The following is a 23,665-nucleotide window of genomic DNA, read 5'->3' as shown; positions in this document are numbered from 1 at the left end:
TCTGCTCTGGCTTCTCAAACCTCCAGGCGGTCGTGGCAGACGGCCGCTTGTACTGAACCAGGTTCTAATTCTGCTGGAGGTTTCTTCCTGTTAAAGATGAGTTTTCCCCCTCCACTGTTGCTACATGCCTGCTCGGTATGAGGGATTGCTGTAAAGTCAACACAATCCAAGTAATTCTCTGCTGTCGCTATGTCGATGCTTGCCGATGTAGGAGAAGTGAACGCTGCAGGTCAACGCTGGGTTTCCTTAGAGAGAACGCGCCTAAAACTCGGGATCAATTTGTTTGATTTTAAAATTGGTTTGATGATGTGAAACTCTGAGACATAAAGCAAGCAAAAACAGAGAAAAAATTTCAGGGAGGGCAAATATTTGTGATAGCACTGTGGGAATAACTTGAAAATTATTTCAAGGCAACAAATATATTTAAGAAATTGCTTAGAATGAAAGAACACATGAGCCTGGTGCACATGCTTAAATGGTCTGACTGAAGATTACTGTCCAAGTCATTTCTGTTGAGTTTGTTTTTCTTAGTGTTGAAATATAAGCCATATCTTTACATAACATGATTTTTAAATGTTATTTTTAAATCACACATCTTGTTTAGCTTAGCTAATCGTACTTTGCTTCCCAGTAAGGACTCCTCTGCAGATTAGACTGTAGAAAAGTTGACTCATTTTTCCTAAAGACCTTGACAAGGGACTCCTGACAAAAGGACACACATCCATCCTGAATTTTTGGCTATGAACAAAGTTATGTGGGGTTAACTCAATATTTGGCTTAATGAAAACGACAGCCTGCCAGTGCCGTCCAACAGCTGCCCCAACTGGCACTAATGGAGCCAGAACAGCCTTAAAGTCAGTCAGCCATCAGTCACACTGCCCCACCCAGAGCCAGACATCGCTTCCAGTGCAGCGAGGGGTTGAGGGCAGGAGGGGGGATGTATCCCAGAAGTTCTGGGATAGTGGAGGGAACTGAGAAAAACTTGATTATGGGCCAGAACCAAGTTTTTCTCAGTTCCCTCCACTATCCATCCGTTTCCTGTCTGCAGTGTTGTGGGGGTTGTTTCCTTTTAAAGGTGCGATATGTACATTTTAATTAAAGTAAATGATTTTTACATATTTGTTAAAGTTGTTCTGTGAAAAGATTGGTCTCCTCCACCTCCTCCCAGAGCTCCTGTTGAACAAATGCACCTCTTCTGACCAAAAAAGACCAATCAGAGCCAGGAGGGGGGTCTACCGCTGTCAATCAAACTCATGTATTCACTGTTCAATGTGCTAATGGCAGAAAAATAACTTACCATTACAAGATAACCGCTTATGTGCCATCATCAGTGGCTATGCTAACTAGTCTGAGCGTTCACAAAAGGACCTGCTAGCCTCAGTATAGCAGAGAGTAAGGGGGGGAGGGAGAAAAGGGCTGGGCAGCACTGCGTTGCGCATGATTAACAGCACTAAGGCACACCTCCTGGTTCTGATTGGCTGTTTCTAAATAGGACTGAACTGTAAAACATTTGAGCTGCATTTAGTTGTGCTAGCCATCTTCTACTCTTTAAGTCAAATAAATTAAGGAGTTTTAGATTTTGAACCTAAATGGGTGAGTTTGTGAAAGATAAACTAGCAGCAGTAAGTTGTGTTAACATATTAATTTTGTCAAATCTCCAAGAATTGAATGAATTAGAATTTTTAAGTTAACACTAAAAAAATTAAGACTGAAAAAGTCAGAAGTGGGAACTATTTCCGAGTGCTTAGCAGCATGTTTTTGTATCCTGTAATGCAACGTGAGCGAGACGGAAGTGTGTTACATTGATCTGACTCTTGTGCATTATTAAGGCAAATGTTAATTTTAATGCAACTGTCAGTTTGCAAAGCTTGAGGATAATGTTCTGTTCACACTAAATGTTTCAGAGCAGAATTCATTGTGATGTTTAATAAAATTCCTTATCAGATCAGAAATTTTGTTCATGAAATTTGAAACAAGAATTTAATTCATTCTAAAGTAAAATAAGTAGTTATTTTAACTTGATATTGTGAGTGAAAATAACAGAGAAATGTGGCTCTCTAGCTAGATGAGGGAAGTTTTTTTCTTCCATATTGTGAAATTATTATTTGGTTTAAATTGCAGCATTAAGTTAAAACTCAGAATTCAAGATTAATGAACTTTAAAAAAAACAATGTTTGGAAAGTTCAGTGACTGAATACTTCTGAGAGGCTTTGTATCTCACTGCACTTAAAAGTTGCTATGCAAGCTAAACATGTTTTGTTGTTGTTGTTGTTGTTGTTGTTGTTTTTAGCAACAATAAGAACACATGAGCGCTTCTTGCTAAATGTTTTATTATTTTGCTGTAAAACTAAATCCTGTTTAATCCTCCTGGAGCCGATCCCAGCAGTCAGCGGGTCAGAGGTGGGCTAAACCCTGAGGAGTTCCCTAAACTGTCCCAAGGGCAGCAAAGTTAAAAAATACAATGTTTTGTATTTTTTAACTTTGCTGCATTCAAATCTGTCTTTGAATAATCTGAGTACAATGAAGCGTCAAATCTACACAGATTTCTCCTATTTTTTTGATAACTGATCAAATAGATTTAGACTAAACACAATAATTGATTCAGTAAAATGAAAAGAAAAAAACCTATTCAAATATCAGCTTGTTAAACCACTGTTTATTCTTGTTAGCCATATTTTATTTTGAAAGCTGAGTTCAATTTCTGTAGCTGGACTCAGAGTTTTGACAGAGTTTCTGAATTCATAAATTTCTTGAGTTGAACCTGTCTGACAGCATGAAGTAGGGTAAGAGATCTCCAAACACACATCATCCTGGACCAGTCTAAAGAAAATGTAAGACAGATGTGAAACAGAGTCACTGACAGTCTGGACAGACTACCAGTCTGGAAAGGGGGTGTCCAGTGAACAACACTGGGGGACATGATCCACACATGGAGAAAGCTTGGAACAGTGCTGACCCTGGAGTGGGTCGCCCACCAAAATGACTCCATGAGTGCATCAGTGACTTACCCAAAAGGTCAAAGAAGAAGCTGCAAGAAAGGGCAAAAAGTTCTAAGGCAGAAACTACTCCAGGCAAAAAAGAACAGGAAGGTGTTCAGCTGGTTCTTCCTTGGTACATTACCCTAAAAACATTCTGATGGTCTCCAAGACTGTCAGGAAAATATTCTGTGGACTGCTGAGTCAGGAAATAGTTTTAGTTTGTTTGTGACCTTAAGAACTCTTGGGTTAAGCATGAATACAATGAACCAAAATAGACCAGCAAGTAAACTGCTGAATCTGACTTTAGCATGATGAACCTGAAGGCTTTGGAGTGGCCTAATCAAAGTCTGGACTTTGATTAGGCCAATTGAGAACCAATTGAGGTTCTGCACTTTAACCTTGCATGAACAGATCATTCATGCTTTAAAACCCCCCACTGTGGCAGAATTAAAACAATCCCATCCAGAAGATTTGACCAATATTCATACACTGTCATATAAAGACTGTGTCAGTTCTTCCAAACACTTAAAGACAGATTTAAAGTTGGTTCAGATCATTTTTTCTTTTCTTTTCACAAATGAAATTGACATTTGAAAACTGCATTTTGAATTTACTTAAGTTAGATGAAAGTTTTCAGTTTGGCCAAAAAACAAACAAACAAAAAAAAAACTGAAACTGAAAAAAATCCATAGGTGGCTTTTTTTTGTATTGCACCATAAATATAAACAGTTCTACATGTTCAACTGTGTTGAAGTGCACAAAAGACCTATCTCCTCCACTCCACCACAGGACAACTGGACTCCTTGTGTATTTAGTTCAGACTAAATACACAAGGAGTCCAAATTCAGATTTGTAGAAGCAGAAATCCATTACTCTCTGACTTTGATCAAACTTTTCCTTTTTCTTTCTCTTTTTAATTCTAAAATCCAGACATACTTGACATTCAGCTACAAAGCGAGTCTCCTACTTCCCCCCAGCCATGAGGCATGCTGGCTTGGTTACAGCTAAAATCTAGGTTAATAAAGAATGTGAGCATTGTAGTGATGCTGGGATCGTTCAGCGTCGGCACAGACAGCTGCTGTCTGCAAACTAAAGGGACATGACACATATTTCTCCAGAGTAAAAACACTCACATTGTATTGAGCCAACAGGAAAGTTTGGAAGCAACTTCTGGATCACTAAAAAAGATAAGGACATGACGTAATCTTGTTGCTAAGGCAACAAAGCTTTGGGATCTTATCAAAGAGGGCTTAAATCTATTGCTAGATCAAAGTAGCTTACAGAAGACATTTTATTTACCAGCTTCATTTGATTTTTTTAGTATTAGCATTTTACCTTGTAGCATACAACACTTGCAGTACTTTCACCTGGAAACATGTCTTGTTTTTTATTTAATTATTTTGGGAACAAAAAATGTATTGAGTCCATCAAAAGTCTAATGGAGCAACGAGAAAATGTGAGTCATTAAAAGGTCAAGGTCAGTGGAGACCAGCAGTAGAATTCCATCAGCTGCGACCTCTCTCATTTAGATGGACTAAATATTTTACTTATATTCCCAAGACAAACTCAGATCAGTTGTCCCATATATTCTGTGATGCGCGACTTCAATTCAGATTAAAAGTCTTGATTAATTTCAGAAGAAATTAAATATTTTCATAACTCGTATCCAATCAGAGATGTTGTGTCCTCCTCTGCCCTGTAGTAGTCAGTATTACAGTGAATCTGAAGAAGCCTCTGATGGAAAACACTCTGCTGTATCGTATCCGATGAAGACGATGGTCAGTGTAGTCCGTCATGTTCTTCATTACATCCTTCTTTAACCAGCGGTTGCTGGCAGCTGGGGCCTGCACTGGGGTGCAGCAAGACTGTGGTGGGTTTGAGTCCCGGCCCAGTGTCAAGGAGTCTGCATCAAGGTGACTGCAGTGTGACTGTGTTGCTCTGTCTGTGGACTCCATGTCCAGAGATGGAGGTCCACGCCCGGTTTGACCCCAGGTTTATCTGGAACGTGTCTGTTACTGTTTGAACCTTCTCCTAATCAACCAACTTGCTGATACTTGAAGATCTGACAATGACCAATATTAAAACAAAATACTTTCCTTTAACAACATGCCTTTCTGGCTAAATCACAGAGACATGCATCAATGTCTGCAGATCAGTTTCGCTAGTGGATGTGAAGAGGCTCACATCTTTAAAGCCCTTAAAGCCTCCAGCTCCATGGGGATGTGTCAGACATCCAACACCTCACGCTGCCTTTCCCACACAGGGAATTCCCAGGCAGCGCTGAGGGTGGGACACTGAGAAGGAACAGCTCAGCAAACCATAACCATGTTGGCACGATGAGACGAGGTTTATACTGCCATAGTGAGTCATGCCTTCAAGAATGACATTCATAATGCTGTTCTGGCATAATGTTGCATGGTAAGATACGCTTTATGCTTGAAATCATATTGTGGTTAATCAAATGAGTGAAGAATGCATATGAAACACTACAAGCACATATGGGACAATGAAAACCAGAGAAAATAAAACCTGATGGGTTGATGTAAGAGAAGAAGCATTTAGGGTTGAAAAAAAAGACGTCATTTTTTTGTGTAAAGATCCCAGAGTTCCTGAAGGCTCCAAAGCCCTCCTCCATCAGCTTACACGAAAAGCTGCTCAGGAGATCAGAACAAGCACATGGCAGTGAGTAAAGCAGAAGTCAGAATCAAAAATATAATTGATCGTCTCTGGAAAAAGAGAGAATAGGAACCAATGAACTTATCTTTGTGTCTGTATGGCCGCATATCAAGCAGGACCACCGTTACTCTCCCGTGGAAGGAAAGTGTTTGAGAAGACGTGCACCAGAAAGAACAATATGGAAGATTTATGAATAAGGTTGGCTGCACTGGACCTCATTTAAGGTGCTGAGAATAAGTCGGCCAAATAGTAAACACAGTCCACCTGTGTGTGTTTGAGTTGCAGCCATGAAGACAGCTGCACTGTGACGGAAAAATGCCTTCAAGGTCTTTGTGGTGCAGCTGCGGCTCAGTGGGAAGAGGAGTTGTCAATTAGAAGGTCATGAGTTCTATTCCAGGTTCCCCCGACCGCATGTGGACACGTCCATGGGCAAGGCACTAAACCTTCCCAATAATGAAGGGAATGGTTGGGTTTGCATGGATGAGTGAAGTTTCTGCTATCGTATAAAAGTGCTTTGAGTGATCAGAGTGAGCAGAAGAGTTTGTTTCATCTACACACAGTTGGTGAGGGACCAGTCCGATGAAGACCAAGGAACACATCAGACGGGTCAGGGAGGCGGAAGTGGAGGAACAGAAAAGACTCTGTTCAATCCATCAACCTCGAACGGTAGAAGTTATATGGTAAATCTGGAGGAGCCACAACTTCTCATGGATAAATTGAGAGAGAAACAGTAAATGTGGCCTTTTATGGAAGAATGGCAGAAAAAAAACAGTGTTGAACCAAAACTATAAGTCATGACATCAATACCCAGATGAAAAATAATCTACTTAAGTATTTTTTTAAATAGGCTGCATCTTTCTGAAATACATTTCAAATATATTATAAGTTGGATTCAAGAATACATTCAAAATTTAAAATAATATTTGAGTGTGCCACAATAAAATCTCATCAGTTGAACTACATTAAAATAAACTTCGGGTCACATTGACAGTAAGGAGCATTTGGAGCCTTTTTTAATACAAAGGCTCCATGTTTCTGGGTTCAATACAAACCCAGAAACATTGTTGAAACAAAGCTTTAATGGTGAAGCTTTGTTTCATCATTGCTGTGGTGCCATCACTGACCTAACTATAACAGGGACAAATCAGTCATTTAATTGGTGCTGAAATTTACAAGGAACACCAAACTGCATGTGCTTAACCGTGACAAGTTAAACGTTGGTCTTCCTCACAAAAACCTCAATTTCTATATTAATGACTCGAAACACAAGTCAGTGAGATGATGAAAAACAGCCAGGTGATTTGAATTAAATATCCTGTTTCACTGGAAATGATCTAAAAGGAGCCAATCAGGCTCTTCTCATCAGCTTCCTTCCACATTTATGACTGTTTACTGTTAGAATGAGTCTAGTCCAGGCACACCTGGTTTCTCTCCACATGTGTGACAATCACCACTTTAACATTTCATCAGAATGTAAATGGTCCATCCCTTCATGCTGAGCTGGTGGGGCCAGTTGTGTTTGATTACCATGACTGGCACTGGCAGCATCCATCACCATGGGAACAGCTCCAGCAGACACTGGAAGGTTCAGAGTGGGCCAGGTTAGTGGGACGTACACAGTGGGTTCTGTAAACTACTACCTGCTGCTGCATCAATGAAACTGCTGCAGCTCAGAAACATAAAACGATGAGCAGAGGTGGAAGTTTGACATCTCTACATACACCCTTACATCATTTGTTCCGTGTTTGAAAATACAGATAGTTGCCAGCAAAATTTCTTTGCAGTTTACTCTGGATCCCAGTGAAGTTTCACACACAAACACCAAGTCGTTTGTTGGGATCACCGTATGTCACTTGGCTTATTGTCAGGAAGTCTGGCCCCGGCTCTCCCCGCAGAGCTGACCTCAACATGAGAAACAAATCAAGACTCTAAAGTAAATTCTGATTCTGCAAAAAGGATATTTTCTCAGGATTCAAGATTCATGTGCAAAATCATTTCCCCCTTGAAAGGCACCGCACAAAAACACTTCGTTCTGGCATCAGAGCGCATCAGAATCCTCATGAAAAACTCAAACAGTCAAACTGCCAAGAGGATGTGGAAATCCTCGCTTGAACGCTGCTCCCCGGAGGACTGTCAATCTCCACCGGGAAAAACATCTCTAACAAATTTAAGAAACATACAGACAAGTTGAATAATCTCAATTTCACAAAACGTCCGTCAACAGGAGCGCAAGTTTTCGACACATCCCTTCTAGATGAATCGATAGTTTGCTGTTGCTTCCCCAGAATCTGGACCGTTTGGTATTCAGCCCTAAGTTAGAATATATTACATTATTATTCAGTTCCTACAGGCCTGGACATAACAATGTTCCATGTCATCAGGAACCAATTCCACCAGTTACCATTAATATTTATATTACTAAAACTCGACCAAATGGGAGCTGAATGGCAGCGCTGTGGTTAACAGGCATGCCTCACACACACTCACACACACACACACCCCTTCACATCAGCTCTCATCTTCTGGATGTGTTCTGCTTGATCAAGAAACATTTGAATCATGATCAGGTTGATCACGATGAAAGTCACAATCAGCCAAACATAAGCTGACATCACAGGAAGTGCCCTGCCATGTTTGCTGTTTAGAATGTATCATGCTTAAAAAGTGGAGTATGAGAGATGAAAATAAATGTTGCTTTGTTGTTTTTGTGATCATGTGGAGAGAAAATCCAGACTGAGTGATAAATCTGATGAACTTTCTGCATGCTGGTCTTTCTTCATGCAGGCCCTCCAGCTGCCTCTCACTCTGCCAAGACTTCAAAACTGCCTTTATTCAAAAAAAAAAAACAAAAGTCGAAAAACACAGTTTCATAATTGCGGGGTTCATTAAAAAAGAAAATCTGTATGAATAAGTTTCTTCACATGATAATTCGTTATAAAACATTCTGTGCCATCATCCTCCTCATCATTTTTATTGAAAAACAAATTTATGTTTGAAATGTCATGTTGCACAATTATATGGTCAATGGAAACGCAGCTAACGTTAGCTTAGCGATCTCTCTAACCTGACGCTGGGTGAGAATGTGAGCCTGGGTGGTTGGTTGGTTTGTTGGTTATCTTCTTCATCTCTGTGTTGGTCCTGTGATGACCTGATGACCTTTTCCAGATATACACTGCCTGTTGCCTGGCAACAGCTACAACACGGTCCAGCCCCAGACCAGGGTTAAGCAGATGTAGCTTATCTCTAAATGCAAGAACAGTCTGTGGTTCGCTAGCTGCAGAACAAGCCCAGACCCTCCCTAGTGTGTTTGTAGCATAAGGGCTGTTGGTTCTGTTTCATCCTCCTTTTAACCAAACACTGAACTCTACATGCATGCTAACTCAGATGAAACTTCCTGGAGCAACAAGTTCTGTTGTTTTCCACCATAGACAATTTTTCTCACTGTTGAATGAGGGACTCTGAAAGAGTTGTCTTATAACTCTTCTCAGGTTATTGGTAGAGCAGTTTCTTCTGCCAGGTAATTGCTGTTATGATGGTCTGAATGCTGCAGAGCAAGTGAAGCAAGTAGATTTTTATTTTCAATGGACTAGTTTCTTACTGACCATAATTAATCAGTGCATTTAAGTAGCAGCATTTGGCTGCTATTTAACGGTTCATGTAAAAGGAGAGAGGGGGATTTAATACTATGTTTCCGCATTGCTAGTGCTTTTGATTAATACAATACAATTTAAGATTAAGTTTTTCAACAAAGTTTGAGACAAAATAAAGTAGAAGAAAGATCTCTTTCACAAAATAGGTTTTTACTCAACCTTTGATAAATTTTCACCTTCAAAACACTTTGAACTGATTCCAGATGCTGAATATGTAAACATATGTGTCTTTCCTATACAGCTGTAACTTAAACTGATTAATTATACTGGAGTTAATTGTCTCACCCTGGCTAATAAACTTTTAATGTTACATAAATGGTGGCTTCAGAGCATACTTACATTTTGGGGAAAAAAATGGCAGTGGCATTTTTAATAATAAAATGATTTCTGTTTACATCTTGTCTCTATTAATCTTTAACGTGTTTCTGCCACTGCCTGTAGGTTTCACTATGTTTAACCATCATGATCACACTAACACACACTGCTCCAGGTCAAGCAGCTCTCCAACATGGTTTTGGAGAGCTGCTTGGCTCTCAAAAGCCTGTCATAGTTGAAAGGGTGTAACAGTGAAATACTTCTTCTTCCCACTAAAGTTACACAACCAGATCTGCAGTTGAAGGTCTCATCGGTGTGTGCAGCCAAAAGGGAAGGGTGGAAGTAGTGACCCACTGAAGCTCCGCTGGCCTCCACCCACAAACAGCCCACTGACGTCAGGATTCAGAGCAGGAAAGCCCCCTGCATTATGCTGCAGAGGAGACAACACGAAGATAAATTGGACAAGTGTGGCAGTGTGAGGGAAACATTCCACACTCTCTGCCATCGGCCCGTATTGGGATTCTATTCGCCAGGAAAAGATTCCCTTGGAAAAGGGAAAGTTTAGGGGAGTCCACATTTAGGATTTGGCCTTTTCTTACAGACGAGAGAGACTCACTCAGGAAATCCCACCAGAAGCGCGGGGGGAGGGAGAGGGGGGGTCAGTAAATGGTCTTTTTAATTCACATAAATACAAAAACACATGAATTGATGTAACCATATTATCTATTTATACAAAACAAACACTAATGACATAAACAATGACATTAAAGAAATACGGAGCAATTATGCTTAGATTAGTGTAACCTTTAGCTACCTTCATATGTTGTAGAAACTAATGTTTCCAATATCTGAAAAATGTTTCTTTAAATGCAAAATCAGACAGTGATGTGTGAGAAATAAGTTACATGCAGCCAAATAATACAGAGAAAAATATTTTGGGTTGTGAGTGAGAATAATCCTGAAATGTCTACCTGGGCTGTTAACAGGTGAATAATCTGAAAATGTTAACTCGTTAACATCTCATGATGCAGATTAATTGAATGACCTGATTTGACCTAAAAGCCTCTCCAGCAGAGTGTTACCTAGTTCACAGCAGCGAGTTATCGCCTCAACACACAGTGAGCCAGGAACCACAGAGGAAGGTGAAAGTTTTCCGCGGCAGCAGACAACGACACAAGCTGAACATTTTTAACTTTCTTGATCCTGCGAGAACCAGAACTGTGTGCATATTTATATTTCAGGTCAGACATAGCGACCACAGCACTACTGTGATTAATCTGATTTAATGTTTAATAAATTGACAGCAATAGTCTAAACCCTGTTTTCTCCCTGCAACCCATCTCTTTTTCTCAGCAAGTCATAACCTCTCCTTACCTGAAAAAGTTTCGAGGACGGTCTGTTTTATTTGACTTTATTATATTTATGCCAGGTTTGGGGTTTTTAATACATCTTAAATTTGTTATATCTTTTCCAGTAGTGGAGTTCTGCTTTTGTTGTTTCTTTGGCTAGATTTCTTATTTTGACTATTATTTCCCCAGGCTTGTTTATTCTTTCAGTTTGGGATTCCCTTTGCATTTAGAGTTAACTTCTCATTCTAACTTTCTTTTGTTAGCTTAGTTTCTTCTTTTAGATGTTGGATTCATTTCTGTTAGATTTGGTTATTTCTAGTTCCCTCTTTGTTTTTGCTGTTTGCTCCTCTTTCCAACTGCTGGTCCTTTACCTCATCCAGCCTCACGAGTTCCTTTGTCAGCTGCAGTCTGTCCTCTGTGTATCTTCCTCTCGGACTCATTCGATTCTGCAACTCTTGGTTCCGTTTCATGTTCCTGTTGCCTGGTTTTATTAGTCCTTCCTTTTCTTTATTAGAACACGTCTCATGTCTCCTGTCTGCATTTTGGTCCTGCTCCAAACACACCAAACATGACAAAATTGGAATGTATTGTCATGATAAACCCAAATTGTTATTATGATAGGAAAATTATGACAGTGATGACAAATAGTACAAACTATTGTTGTTCAGTTTTGTTTTTTTGTTTTTTTAAGAGTCCTGTTTCTTCAACATGCTACAGGACAGAGAGGAGGAGCCAGTGCAGGTGAATATTTCTGCTTTCTGAGCAGGACTGAAGTTGATGATGTTGAACTGGTCAGCATTTAGAGGAAGCACAAAACAATTCCTCTCCCCCGAACACTACTCATCACAGATACAGCAGAATGTACCACTAAGGACCTGTCTGTAACTTAATTCTTCAAATCACCCAAAACCAACAGACGCTTTTCTACAGACCAGATTTCATTTCTTTCTCGAGCTCAACAGAAAAGTGGGGCGTGCTGTGGTGGCGCAGGGGGTTAGCACGCCCCACGTTTGGAGGCCTTAGTCCTTGACGCGGACGTCGTGGGTTCGACTCCCGGTCCCGATGACCTTTACTGCATGTCTTCTCTCCTCACCCTCTTTCCTGTCAGCCTTCTGTACAAAAAAATACGAGCCCCTAGCGCCGCAAAAACTCTTTGGAGAAAAACAATGAAAAAAAAAGAAAAGCAACTTCATGTAAGCAAAGATGAAAATGTATTTTATCAATATGACACGCTGCTTTCACAAGAATGGCATTGACTACAAGGGGATTTGGTTGTGACTTCAGGGCTTAATATGCATTATTTAGTGATGAGGAAATTTACAAGGCAAATAAAGAGAGGAGAGGTTGTAATGAGACGAGGAGGCTGCCAGCCAGGGCCTGTGAGAGATAATATTTATTGTTTTTGCAACATGATTTCTCCCACAGGAGTAATTAGTCTCCTCTTAGAGCAACAGATAAAAGTGTCACCGCGGCCCTGCTCGATGCTCAGCCCTACATGAGCTGGTTGATAGCACATCGCTCTGTTTTTGGCAGAGGTGGTGAAAGATCATGTGAAGCGCTGACCCCCCCCCCCCAAAGGCCTGTGTGAAGCTCACACATGCTCTCTATTAATGTCTCCAAGCTCCCTTTATAAACATAAACATCCTTATTGAGTCACTTCCAAAGCTATACCAAAACATCGGTCTAAATATATTCACCATAAAACCACAATGTTTAATTCACACAACATTACCAAAGTGAACATACACAGCCATGTGTCAGTGTCAGTTCATTGTGCTTGTGGGACGACTCTAAATGGCAGCATTTGAGCTAAGTTGTGTGTTGTCTGGAATGTTGCTATAAAGTAGAGCTCAGATCTATATGGACCAAGCCTGAAGCAAACACCCAGAATTATTAGCTTGATGATCGCGTCGGGTCGGGTCGCGTCAGGTCGGGTTGGGTCGGGTTGGGTCGGGCTCAGATTTCTGTGGCTTAATAAGCCTACAGTACATACAGAACAGACAAGACCAAATGTAAAGTTGTGTTTATTCCAGTCTAAATAAGTCATTTATTTTGTCGAGGAAAGAAACAAAGTAAGGTGCAGAAGTTCATGAGACTGCAGCAAAACAGCTCACTGCACATTACTGCACACAGAGCCGAGCCCTGACTGATCTAAACTACCATAAAGGGACAAAATTCAAGAGATCCAGGAAGAAGTTGGTTTTAAAACATTAGGTCAAGTTTGGATCATTTCACAGAAACAAAAGCATTAAATGTGGGAAGTTAGATTTGATCCATTTTGCGGTCAGATATGCAGTAAGAACAACCCCTGCTATTGGAGTTATCAACTCAGGGATGGTTACAGGTTTGACCCGGCAGACTGGGTTAGCAGGGAACGGGATAAAGTAACTAATGTCACACATTAACAAAATCATAAACTGAGCATGACCTCAATTACTACTCATGTTTTTCACCTACTGTATGTTCAAAATGCAGTTTGGAAAGAACCTCATCAGAGTACCAGGTCCTGCGTACTTGCTTCAAGTTGATCTCAATACTAAATAAAAGGCTGTAGTTGTGATAAGGGAATAAACTTGCTCTGACTGCAGTCATGAACACCGACAAGAGCACTAGAGAAAATCATGTTCCTTATTTCATCCTGTGGGGGAAGTTCAGTAAAGTGTGAGCAGATCCTTCAGAACAGCTGTCTGAGAATCCAGCTCCTTCCTCAATCTAATAAACTGGCTCACAGTTTCTGGCGCAATGTTTGGTTAAAACCAGCCAGCATCTGTCCCAACACCATAACCCCAGCTGTCAGAATAAATTAATGTTCTTTTTATGTTCAGGATCACTGTAGTGGCTGAGTGAGTGAGTTTACCACCAGCATTCAGAGGCAGCTGTTGAAATCCCTTTTAAGGTGAGTCAGAAACGAGAAAAGCAGTAAACTGATGTAAACTTCAACTGAAAGGAAGCTGCTTCATCTGAACTCCAGTCCAGCTGGCCAGAAAGTCTGGTTTATTTGGGGGCGTGGGGGTCGGGGGGGTGAATGTGTAGTCAAACTCTAATGCAGACCAAGAAAGCGAACTCAGTTCCTCCTACCGACCTCGGTCTCGGTTCGGTTGAAGTGGACTCTGGTTTGAATGCGAACGCTCTAAAGGCAGGAAGCACACTACGGCGCAAGGCATTCTGGGTAAATACAATCAGCCCAAGCATGTGTGTCTAACTCTAGAAAGACAAATGGTCTTTTACCAAATACAGAGTGAAAACCAACCACAGCAACTGGAAATGTAGCAAATGTGGCAATTTTGGTCCCCATTGAAACTGAGCCTATTGGACCATCAGGTGTCAAATCAGACTTACTGATTTCTGTTCTGTCAGGTCTCCACAAAGAACCACATCACAATGATTCTGGACCTGGTGCTTTCAGACATGCTTCTGTATTCCTCATCACTTCATAGAAAAGATGGTGCATAAATGAAAACAGGCACCAGCTACAAATCTTTCTCTGAAGTATTCAGTTCCAAGTCTGGGTGAAAGGGGAGTCAGAGGCAGAAAAAAACCTGCTATGAATTCCTATCTGCACCTGTCCTGTTTTTATGTTAAATCTGTGTGACATGGGAATAAAAGCCCCTTTAATCCACAGAGAAATGTTAAGCTGAGTGAACACACATGATCTTCCAGCTCCAGTGGCTCTCCTCATCCGGGTTTGTGGCACGGCCTCTTTGAACTGTCCAGGCTGGGATCAGGAACATGTGGATGGATTCCTCTCCCTGTAGTTATTTCATGGATGTTCCTGGAACAGCTGGCGCCGTGAACAGTGCGGCGTGACGTTCCACCAGAGGTTTGGTTCCTACAAACAGTGCTCAGAAAACAGCGAGGTCTACTGAAGCTGATCCTGGAGGTCACCACCTTTGACATCACTAGCATACAAGCTTTTCTTTGAAACATTTTTTTTTTCTCATCGAAACTATTAAAAGCCACAATAAAGCCATTCATTTAAATCGCTTTAAATTTAATGTAATTTGTGCGTAATGCCCAAGTCTCCAACAGCCGCTCTTCAAACGGATTCAATTGAACAAATATTCAGACATTAGAAACACATTTGTCAGTCAGTGCAAAAGATAAGGCACAACATGTTTTTGTTTGCATTCAGACCCCTTTACTCTGACATCCCAAAATGCAATTCAGTGCATTTGACAGTGGAGTCGGTGTGCAGCGACCTGGTTGGCGTGTTTGCTATGTGTGGGACGATCTCCACATGCAGAAGCAGGTTGTTGTTGTTGCCCCAGTCTGCAAAAAGTTTCATCTCCTCTGTGTAGTACTAACTACTCCTCACAGTCCTGGATGAGACCAACCACTGCTGTTTCATCAACATACTTTATGATGTAATAATTTGTACTGTACGTTTGGCACAACAATCGCTGGTCATCATGGTGTAAAGTAGGGGGCTGAGGACACATCCCTGAGGAGAGTTTGTCCTCAGTTCTCACAGGACATGGACATTCTGTTGATCCGATGCTGTGGGATTGTAGCACTAAAACCCATAAACAGAATCCGGACTGAAGCGTTCTTATTTTCCAGGTGTTTCAGTGGATATGGCGTGTGTCAGGGCGATATGCAAATTGAAATGAAGTGAAGAGGGAAGGATGGAGATGATGTGACCTTTGACCAGCATTTCATGATCTTGGGTGTAAATGCTGCTGGGTCCACAGTCATTCAAAGTTGTTACTGTGGGTTTATAAGAACCATGATGATTGTGGCGGCTTTGTAGCATAAAGTACAATCATAGACGCTTTCCAGAACCATATGAAGAAAACGTTCAGATAATCATGAATCATTCTGCTTCACATGCATCCACTGCTTTGTGCTGCTCTATCATACTGTTCTTGGCTGAAATATGACAACATGTCAAAAAATTATTTAAGGCTGGATGACAAAGACTTTGCAAGACACTGTAAAGAAATACATATGAAAGGCTTTATTGTGACTAGAATCAGGTGTTTATTCTGGAGGAGGATCAAAATATTTTCATGTTCCCATAATGTGATCCTGCCAGTTTATGGCTATATGAACTTATCTTTTGGATTAATTTGCCAGATCTAAACATTCCCAATATGTTATTACTCATCTAGACTCCAAAACATTCAAGTTCTGTTTTAAAAACGTCTTGCATCGTTGTTGCGGTGCGTTCAGCTGATCAGCACCTCGTAATTAACAAATCGGTTCTCGACATTGTGATGAAATCCATGCTTGTCCTGCGTTGCCTCAGTGAGCAGGAGGTTTGTTTTCCAAGCAACATCAGACTGGATTTTTGTTTCTGGTTGTAACGTGACAAGACGCAAAAAAGCGCATCTTTTATATGAATATGAATACGACCAAGCCATAGCTCTGTGCCGTGTGGTCTGTTCAATACAGCCAACAGTAAATAGAGTAAATCAGGCCTGGTTCAAACATGTGAATACAGTAGAGGGAGGTTTCCAGTTAAATCTAGATTGTTTGTAGCAAATTTAATTACAGGTCAAAGAGTTTTGCTTTGTCTCTGTTTAATGGAAGAGGTATAAAATATTTAGCTTTGTACATTTATTGCTAAATTTAAAGAATTTTCGAACAATTTATATTTCGTCCCAATGCAGAATTTTTTTTAATGACTGTAGAACTTTTTGGTGTTTTTAAATGTATTTAGAATGAAGTTTGACTTTAAAACAGTTTGCAACTTCTACTAAAAAATAAAAAAAGAAATATGTTTTTTACCTATTTGTTGAAACTGTCACCATGTGGTGACAGTGTGCAAATGCAGATATTATGTGAAACAGTAGAGCTCGTCTACCTTCTCCCAGCGCAGGACGCAGATAAACACACTGAGAGATGACAAGGTGACAGTTTCAACAACTACGTACAAAATGTACAAAATAAAGGTTATATTGCAGTTCTAAACAGCCATTAAAACACAGATATCCACAGCAGCTCCAGACAGAAAGTATTATTGTATGTCATTTACAACCACAGAGTTTAAACCTGCCGGTTGCTGAGAGCTTGGTGTTCTATTTACACGTTTAGATACCACAAGAACATTCTGTGGTTCAGTGGTTCATTCTTCAACTTTGAGCCAGTACCTGTTTTAACAGTACAATAATAATCATGTAATCAGAGATAATAGCTCTTGGCAGAAGGACACCATGTTGTTCGCAGTAAGAGAGTCCTGGGTAAAAATCCCTGCTGCTTTCTGTTTTAGGTTTGTATTTTCTCCAGATGTTTTCTTTCCAGGCTTTTCTTCTGTCTCTGGCACCTTGAAAAATCCCATAGGTCAGAGTGTGTGTGCGGTTGATAACAATGACTATGGGCCAGTGGCCTCAACATCAGTGGGAATGAAGTGTCCCTCTTGAAATCGGGGATAAATCCTGGTTTTGATCCTTTCCAGTTTCCATACAGACATGGACGGCCATCACACGCCTAACACTTTAACCTCTTGAAAAACCAAAACCTTGTAGATTTCAGTTCTGCTTTTGATTAAAAGCCCTCCAGGCTCACCTGCTCTTCAAGAAATTACAGCCGATGAATTTCAATCCACCTCTTACTAAATGGTTTCATTCTTTTATGACAATCAAATCACAGCTTGTTAGAGTCGACACCAGCCTATCAGAGTCCAGGATTGAATTGTGGTAGCAGCTTTGCTTAGCTCTATCTATCTGTCTGTCTGTCTGTCTGTCTGTCTGTCTGTCTGTCTGTCTGTCTGTCTGTCTGTCTGTCTGTCTCTGTCTGTCTGTCTGTCTGTCTGTCTGTCTGTCTGTCTGTCTGTCTGTCTATCTATCTATCCATCCATCGAACACCCCTCCTCCTCCCAAAGCTGCTGTTTCCAGCCACACATGTTCATAAGCAGCCGAACCCAATCTGGCTTTAGCCCTCAGAGAGAATAACAAACTCAGGTACTTACTCCTCACAAGTGCTACATTAACACATTATTATCATGTCAACTCAAAGTTTGCTTTGTTCAACTTTTTTTTTTCTTTTTAGCACAGAAGGTTCTGGATAGAACCTAAACATTGACAATCATTTAGTGAATGTTGAGCTTCTTATTCATTTTGCACCTTCCCAGTTGTTAGAAGGACATGAAGGAACAGAAAACGAGAATCCTGTTTACACTTGATTCCAACTGTCTGATTTTATTAACACTTTCTCCTTATTAGCAGAAAAGCCTCGCCAGTCCAGGATGGTTTACAGCTATTGGTTGAGTTTCATTTGGACCCTTTAACAAAGCTCACCGCAGCTCATTTGGCATTTAAAGCTGCTGCTACATTCTAACAGTCCAGTTCCCACAGAAAACTACGGAGCACATGTGATTCACAGAGTGGTTCACAGGTAATCAGGGAGGGAAAACGCATCGTTAAAATATTTGCTGTTATGTCATTGTTACACAAAAACCCACAGGCCTGTAACGATGAGGGGAGAAAGCCATGGCGGCCCACTCTGCCCAGCACCCCGTCAACCACTAACAAACCCACAGAATGAACTCGCCGTCCCCTGAACAGCAGCGGAGAGGACATACGGTGACAGGCGCCTTGGTAAAATCAGCAGCAGGGTGTGAAGGCACAATCAGAGGAACATTACAGAACAGGAACTGTGTCGTTCCTCAGCGCTCAGGCCGGGGGATGGGAGCAGGTGAGAGCTGGAGCAGAACTCTGAACAATGCTGGGAAGTTTCTGGAAGTAAACTGTAACCATGAGAACACACATGCTTTGTGTTAAAATGCTGCTGATAACCCTGCTTGTTCAAAGCACTCCAAATGGAGTGCTTTGAACATTCTGCTTTTCTTTAAACATTCATTTGTTCACTAACTGGTTTAAAACTGAGTGGTCTGCTGTGAGGAGATGACAGATTTCACAGTCAGTCAATAATCTGTTGGCTAAAGGAATGAAATCTAAGTCAGTCTGTTTGCTTCTTTCTACTGGTTTGTATTTAAAAATGATTTTATAATCACTAAGTAGCAACAATCTCCACTGCTAGGCAGAAATAAATTTAATTAAGCTTAAAAAAATAGAATTACCATTCTTGTAATAGTGGTAATTGTCACCAGTACTCTCAATGTGCTTTTCAAAAAACAAGAAATATATTTGCAAAAAAAAAAAAGATGAAAGCAAAGGAACAAAAGACAAAATAGAATTGAACTGTAAAGGCATAAAATTATACTTACAGTAACCGTAACAACGGAAGTTCACAAACATTGGAAGTTCATAAACCAGTGGATGAATTTCAATTTTAGAGTAATGTGTAACTCTTATTCTTCAGCAGGTTTCAGAATGGATGAATTTGGTCAATTTGATGAAGAATTGCAGTAGATGAGCTTTTTCTGAACATAATTGATGTAGTAAAAGTGATTGTGAGCTGGAATGACTGACAAGAAACATTTCTTACGGCTTTTCTATCTTTTCGTGAACTTTATGTTCATAACGACATTATTCTTCATGTCTCCATTTCCAACAACCTAGAATTTAAGAACTTCTAGCAGTTCAGCAAACATTAAACGTGTGTTTATATCATAAAGGCAAATAATCAAACACCTTATTGTTAATATCTACAAATAAAGATGAATATAACTGCATATCATCCGTATATTGATCAAAGCTGATGAGGTTTTTCTTTATTGCACCAGTCAGAGATCATACAGTGTTAAACTGGAAAGGGCCTAACCTAGAGCTTTGTGGAACGCCACATGTAAAAGGATGAAACCCAGAGACACGTCCTGTTAAAACAGATTTAACCCATCAAACCGCCAGAGAGAAACAGCATTTTCACTCTCGACAGATGAATGCAGGGAGGCTCATTGAAGTTATAACAATCTTTTGCTAAAACTAAATAAGCAGTGTGTATTAACAAACAGAACCTGATTAATGATTAACGATTCACCTAAAGCAGGAAGAGAAATGGCGTCTAGATATTAACGCTGCACTAATCTGGGACTAAACCTCAGAAACCAACTCCAACAGATACTGTCTGTGTTACACAAACTAAAGGAACAGGCCATTCTTACCATCACTAAATACATTAATACAGACTTTAGGATCAGCATTGTTCAACAGGTATAACATGTAAGAAGATGAAGTCTGCAGCAGATCTCTCTCTCTCTCTCTCTCTAGTGTTTTCCCCTCTATTCTGTAGTAATAAAGCCCTGAAAGAAACAGTCAGGATGGGACAACAGCATGTAATGACACAGATATATTTCTTAACATTTCCCAAAATGTGTTCTCTCTATGTGGACTAAAAATACTGAGGCCGGCCCATGTGGCTGACACATCGTGTGGCTGACACATTGAGTTGTAGCATCCTGGTTCCACTTATTAGAAGCACAAACAGATTTTTCTGGAATGTCTCAGCTCCTAAAGTATAAATGCAATACATATAATAAAATACAGATTCTGAGCAGATGCTTTGATTTATTTTTCCTCTGTGTACTGTATTCATTCCATGCCACAAAACACAGACAATACATTATATGAATGCAGTGTTATTTTCTGAGGCTTTGAAAAGTCTATAAAGGCCCATAAAGTTGTTTATGTGCTGCCTCTCAGCTGTGCAACACAAACATGTTGGATATGTGAGTGATTTACTCCTAATATGTCCATATAAATGATCATGCGTAATACAGGGCAGGAGGAAGACCAAAATGAAGTGTGCAGAAGATGAAAGTGTGTCTGTCTGAAGGAGCGTTCAGCCTCAAACCGTCTGGGACGAACTCAGACCGTTCCTTCCTCCAGAGACCCCGGATCTCTGAGCCTACAAGGTAAACACTGGCACAGATTGCTGTCATATTTTATTTCTTCAGTTTTCAAAAGGACCATATTCGGCTAATTTCACTGCAAACTCCATTCGTGCAACAGCAGAGAACAGCATGTTCCCTTAAGAGATGATAGACTTGATTCAGACTTTTTATTTAACCTCTCCTTTCTCCTAGACGTTTTTCTTTCAAAGGACAGAATTAAGTGAAGTTGACTTTTTTTTTATCTTTAAATCTTGTCATAATGTTATTTCATCATCAAAAACATACCTGGAGTGTTGCCTTGCTTCTTTCAGGCATGTTTGAGAAATCCTATAATCTCTATGGCAACCATTCAGCCTTGTAAAACACCTGGATGGACCTACAGCTCCACCTTCAAGGACACAGCTCCTCCTCTGAGCTGCTGGTTCCGAGCTTCAGAGGCCCAATTTCAACTTTAAATTACAAAGTTGTTCTTTTAAGCTATATCTGATACATACAGTGTTTTTATAACAACTGAAATTAACAGTTACTTGACTATAAAACTAAAACTATGTCCCTGGAAAATACAAAATACTATTCCTTTAACATAGAATAAACTCCTGGATCTTCTGTGTTTCTTTATTTTGTGCATCCTGCTCTTTATTCTCAAACCCCCGGTCTGTCATGGCAGATGGCCGCTTGTACTGAGCCCAGATCTGGTTCCTGTTAAAGGGAAGTTTTTCCTCTCCACTGTCGCTACATGCATGATGAGTATGAGGGATTGCTGTAAAGTCAATGACGCAACATAAGCAGTTGTCGGTAACACTTTATCAGACGGGTTGTGAATAAGACCGTCATGACCGTCATAAACATGACATAACACCTGTCATGAACATGAGTAAGTCTTCATGAACATTTATGACTGTTGTCAAAATGTCAGTAAATCATGACATTTTTAATACAAAGTTGACATTCAAAATGTCTTCGTTATGACAACTTGACATTAACAAGAAATCATGATCGGACATAAATCTGTTATAAAAGTATTACTGATTAAACTTTAGCTTTAATAACATAAAGCTATAGAATTTTAAAAGTTTAATCAGGTGTTTGTTACCTTACTTTAAGTTAAATTTAGTCATTAATCTCAATGAAAATGTAATATTTTTCCCCTAAGATGAAAAAAGTGTGTTACAGAGCAGGGATTCTGCTGCCCTCTGCTGCGAAGGTGCAACAGAGAAAGGCTGGAAAGCAGAGCTCCTCTACTCTCTGGTGCAGTGTGGGGAACAAAGTTGAAAAGGCCCATGAAGGTGGGGCTGCACTTGGGAGAAACTGGAGAGATCCAGTCAGTCACACAGCAAGTGAGTAATTGAAAAAGCATGTTCAAATCAAACCTGTGCAGCTCTGCTAAGTTCTAGGGCAGAGTTCTGTGAAACCAACCGACCCACCGTTCTTTCATCCCTCCCTCCGTCTTCTCCTCCCTCTGGCATTCCAAGGCTTCCCCAGATCTGAAGGGAGACGTAGTCAAGTTTACTAGTTCTGCACATTCAGCAACAAGGCAGTTCGAAACATAATACAGTAACTACTTATGAAACAAGCAATAAACATTAGATTTTGTCCAAAGCCATCATCAAGCAAATATACATCAAATTCTCTGATCAATGATCCAGTTACTAGGAATCAAAAGCAGCTCCGATCAGGTGTGTTCATATTCTGGATTTAAAGGAACTCAGGGTTTCAGCCGTTTTCAGTTTTCTGAAAGTTTGTTCCAGGTTTGTGGTGAATAGAAGCTGAATGCTGCTTCTCCATGTTTGGTTCTATTTCTGGTCTGCATCCCAGAGCCAGAAGACCAGAGAGGTCTGGGATGTTGATACAACAGCAGAGCTTTCTGTATTGTGGTGCTAAGTCATTCACTGATTTATAAACTGTCAGCAGTATTTTAAAGTCTATTCTCTCAGTGAAGGACTTTAGAACTGGGTGATGTGCTTCTACCTTCCTGGTTTTAGTGAGAACGCCAGCAGCAGCGTTTTGGATCAGCTGCAGCTGTTTGATTGATTTTTTTTTAGGCAGACCTGTGAAAACACTGTTGCAATAATCAATGCCACTGAAGATAAACGCATGGATGAGTTTCTCTAGATCTTGCTGGGACATTAGTCCTTTAATCCTGGAAATGTTCTTCAGGTGATCAAAGGCCGACTTTGTACTGTCTCTATGTGTCTGAAGGTTCAGATCAGAGTCCATCACTACACCCAGATTGTCCTCCCAGGCTGACATGTCTGTAAAATCTCCTAAAGGAAGCATTTAATCAGATGCCCAAATAACTGACTCCTCTCTTGTCTCTACTCTGAGACCCGTAGTATTGACTAAAGAACCTGAGACTGCTTTGACCAACATGAGGAACGGTCAGAAACCTCAGTTAGGGATCATCTGAAACGGAGCCACCACAGAAATTTCTGTGTGGTGCTGAAATGTGACAGTTTATTCTCACTGCTAACCACTTGAAAGGGAATTTGAATCAGCATGCACGCAAACATAACAGCTTCCAAGTGCCAGCAAGTCTCTGTAATTGGGTCCAGACAATGTGCACATTTGAGATTTCTTCTGGCTTTGGGTGGGAACAGCTGTGCTTGTTTGTGATGATTCAAACTAAATTTCACTTCCAGTTGATATGAACATTTCTTTGTTTTGCATTCTTTGCTTATTACGCAAATTGGCGTTGCTGACATTTTTTTTTTCTCCCTTGTAGCAGTTTTGTGTGATTACAACTTTGGTGATAAGCTGTAATCAGTTGTTCAGATTATTTGTTTTCATTCCATCATCCAGTTCTGGCTAGTAATGATTGTTGGCAAATCCTAAATTACTTCTCGGTAATGAATTTGACTAAATTCATTCTGCCTTCAGAAATACCCATAATTCCCTGTGGTGACAAGAAGCGAGTTTAGTTTAGAACATTATGGCTCCGCACAGGTTTCAAGACTGGATCTGTAT

The 23,665-nt window shown here is 40.3% G+C and overlaps 1 long non-coding RNA gene across 1 annotated transcript; it reads left to right on the top strand.

Moving 5' to 3' along the window:
* Positions 1–23,167, top strand: LOC116729634 (uncharacterized). The gene is made up of 4 exons (XR_004341183.1): positions 1–89; positions 11,049–11,055; positions 16,224–16,230; positions 23,155–23,167. It is a non-coding gene; the product is annotated as an uncharacterized LOC116729634 (long non-coding RNA).
* The last annotated feature ends 498 nt before the right edge of the window (positions 23,168–23,665 follow it).

This window comes from Xiphophorus hellerii, chromosome 12 (genome assembly GCF_003331165.1).
Source record: "Xiphophorus hellerii strain 12219 chromosome 12, Xiphophorus_hellerii-4.1, whole genome shotgun sequence".
In the NCBI taxonomy this organism is placed as follows: Eukaryota; Metazoa; Chordata; class Actinopteri; order Cyprinodontiformes; family Poeciliidae; genus Xiphophorus; species Xiphophorus hellerii.
The sequence above is the reverse complement of the archived record's forward strand: the minus strand, read 5'-3'. Positions and strand labels throughout refer to the sequence as shown.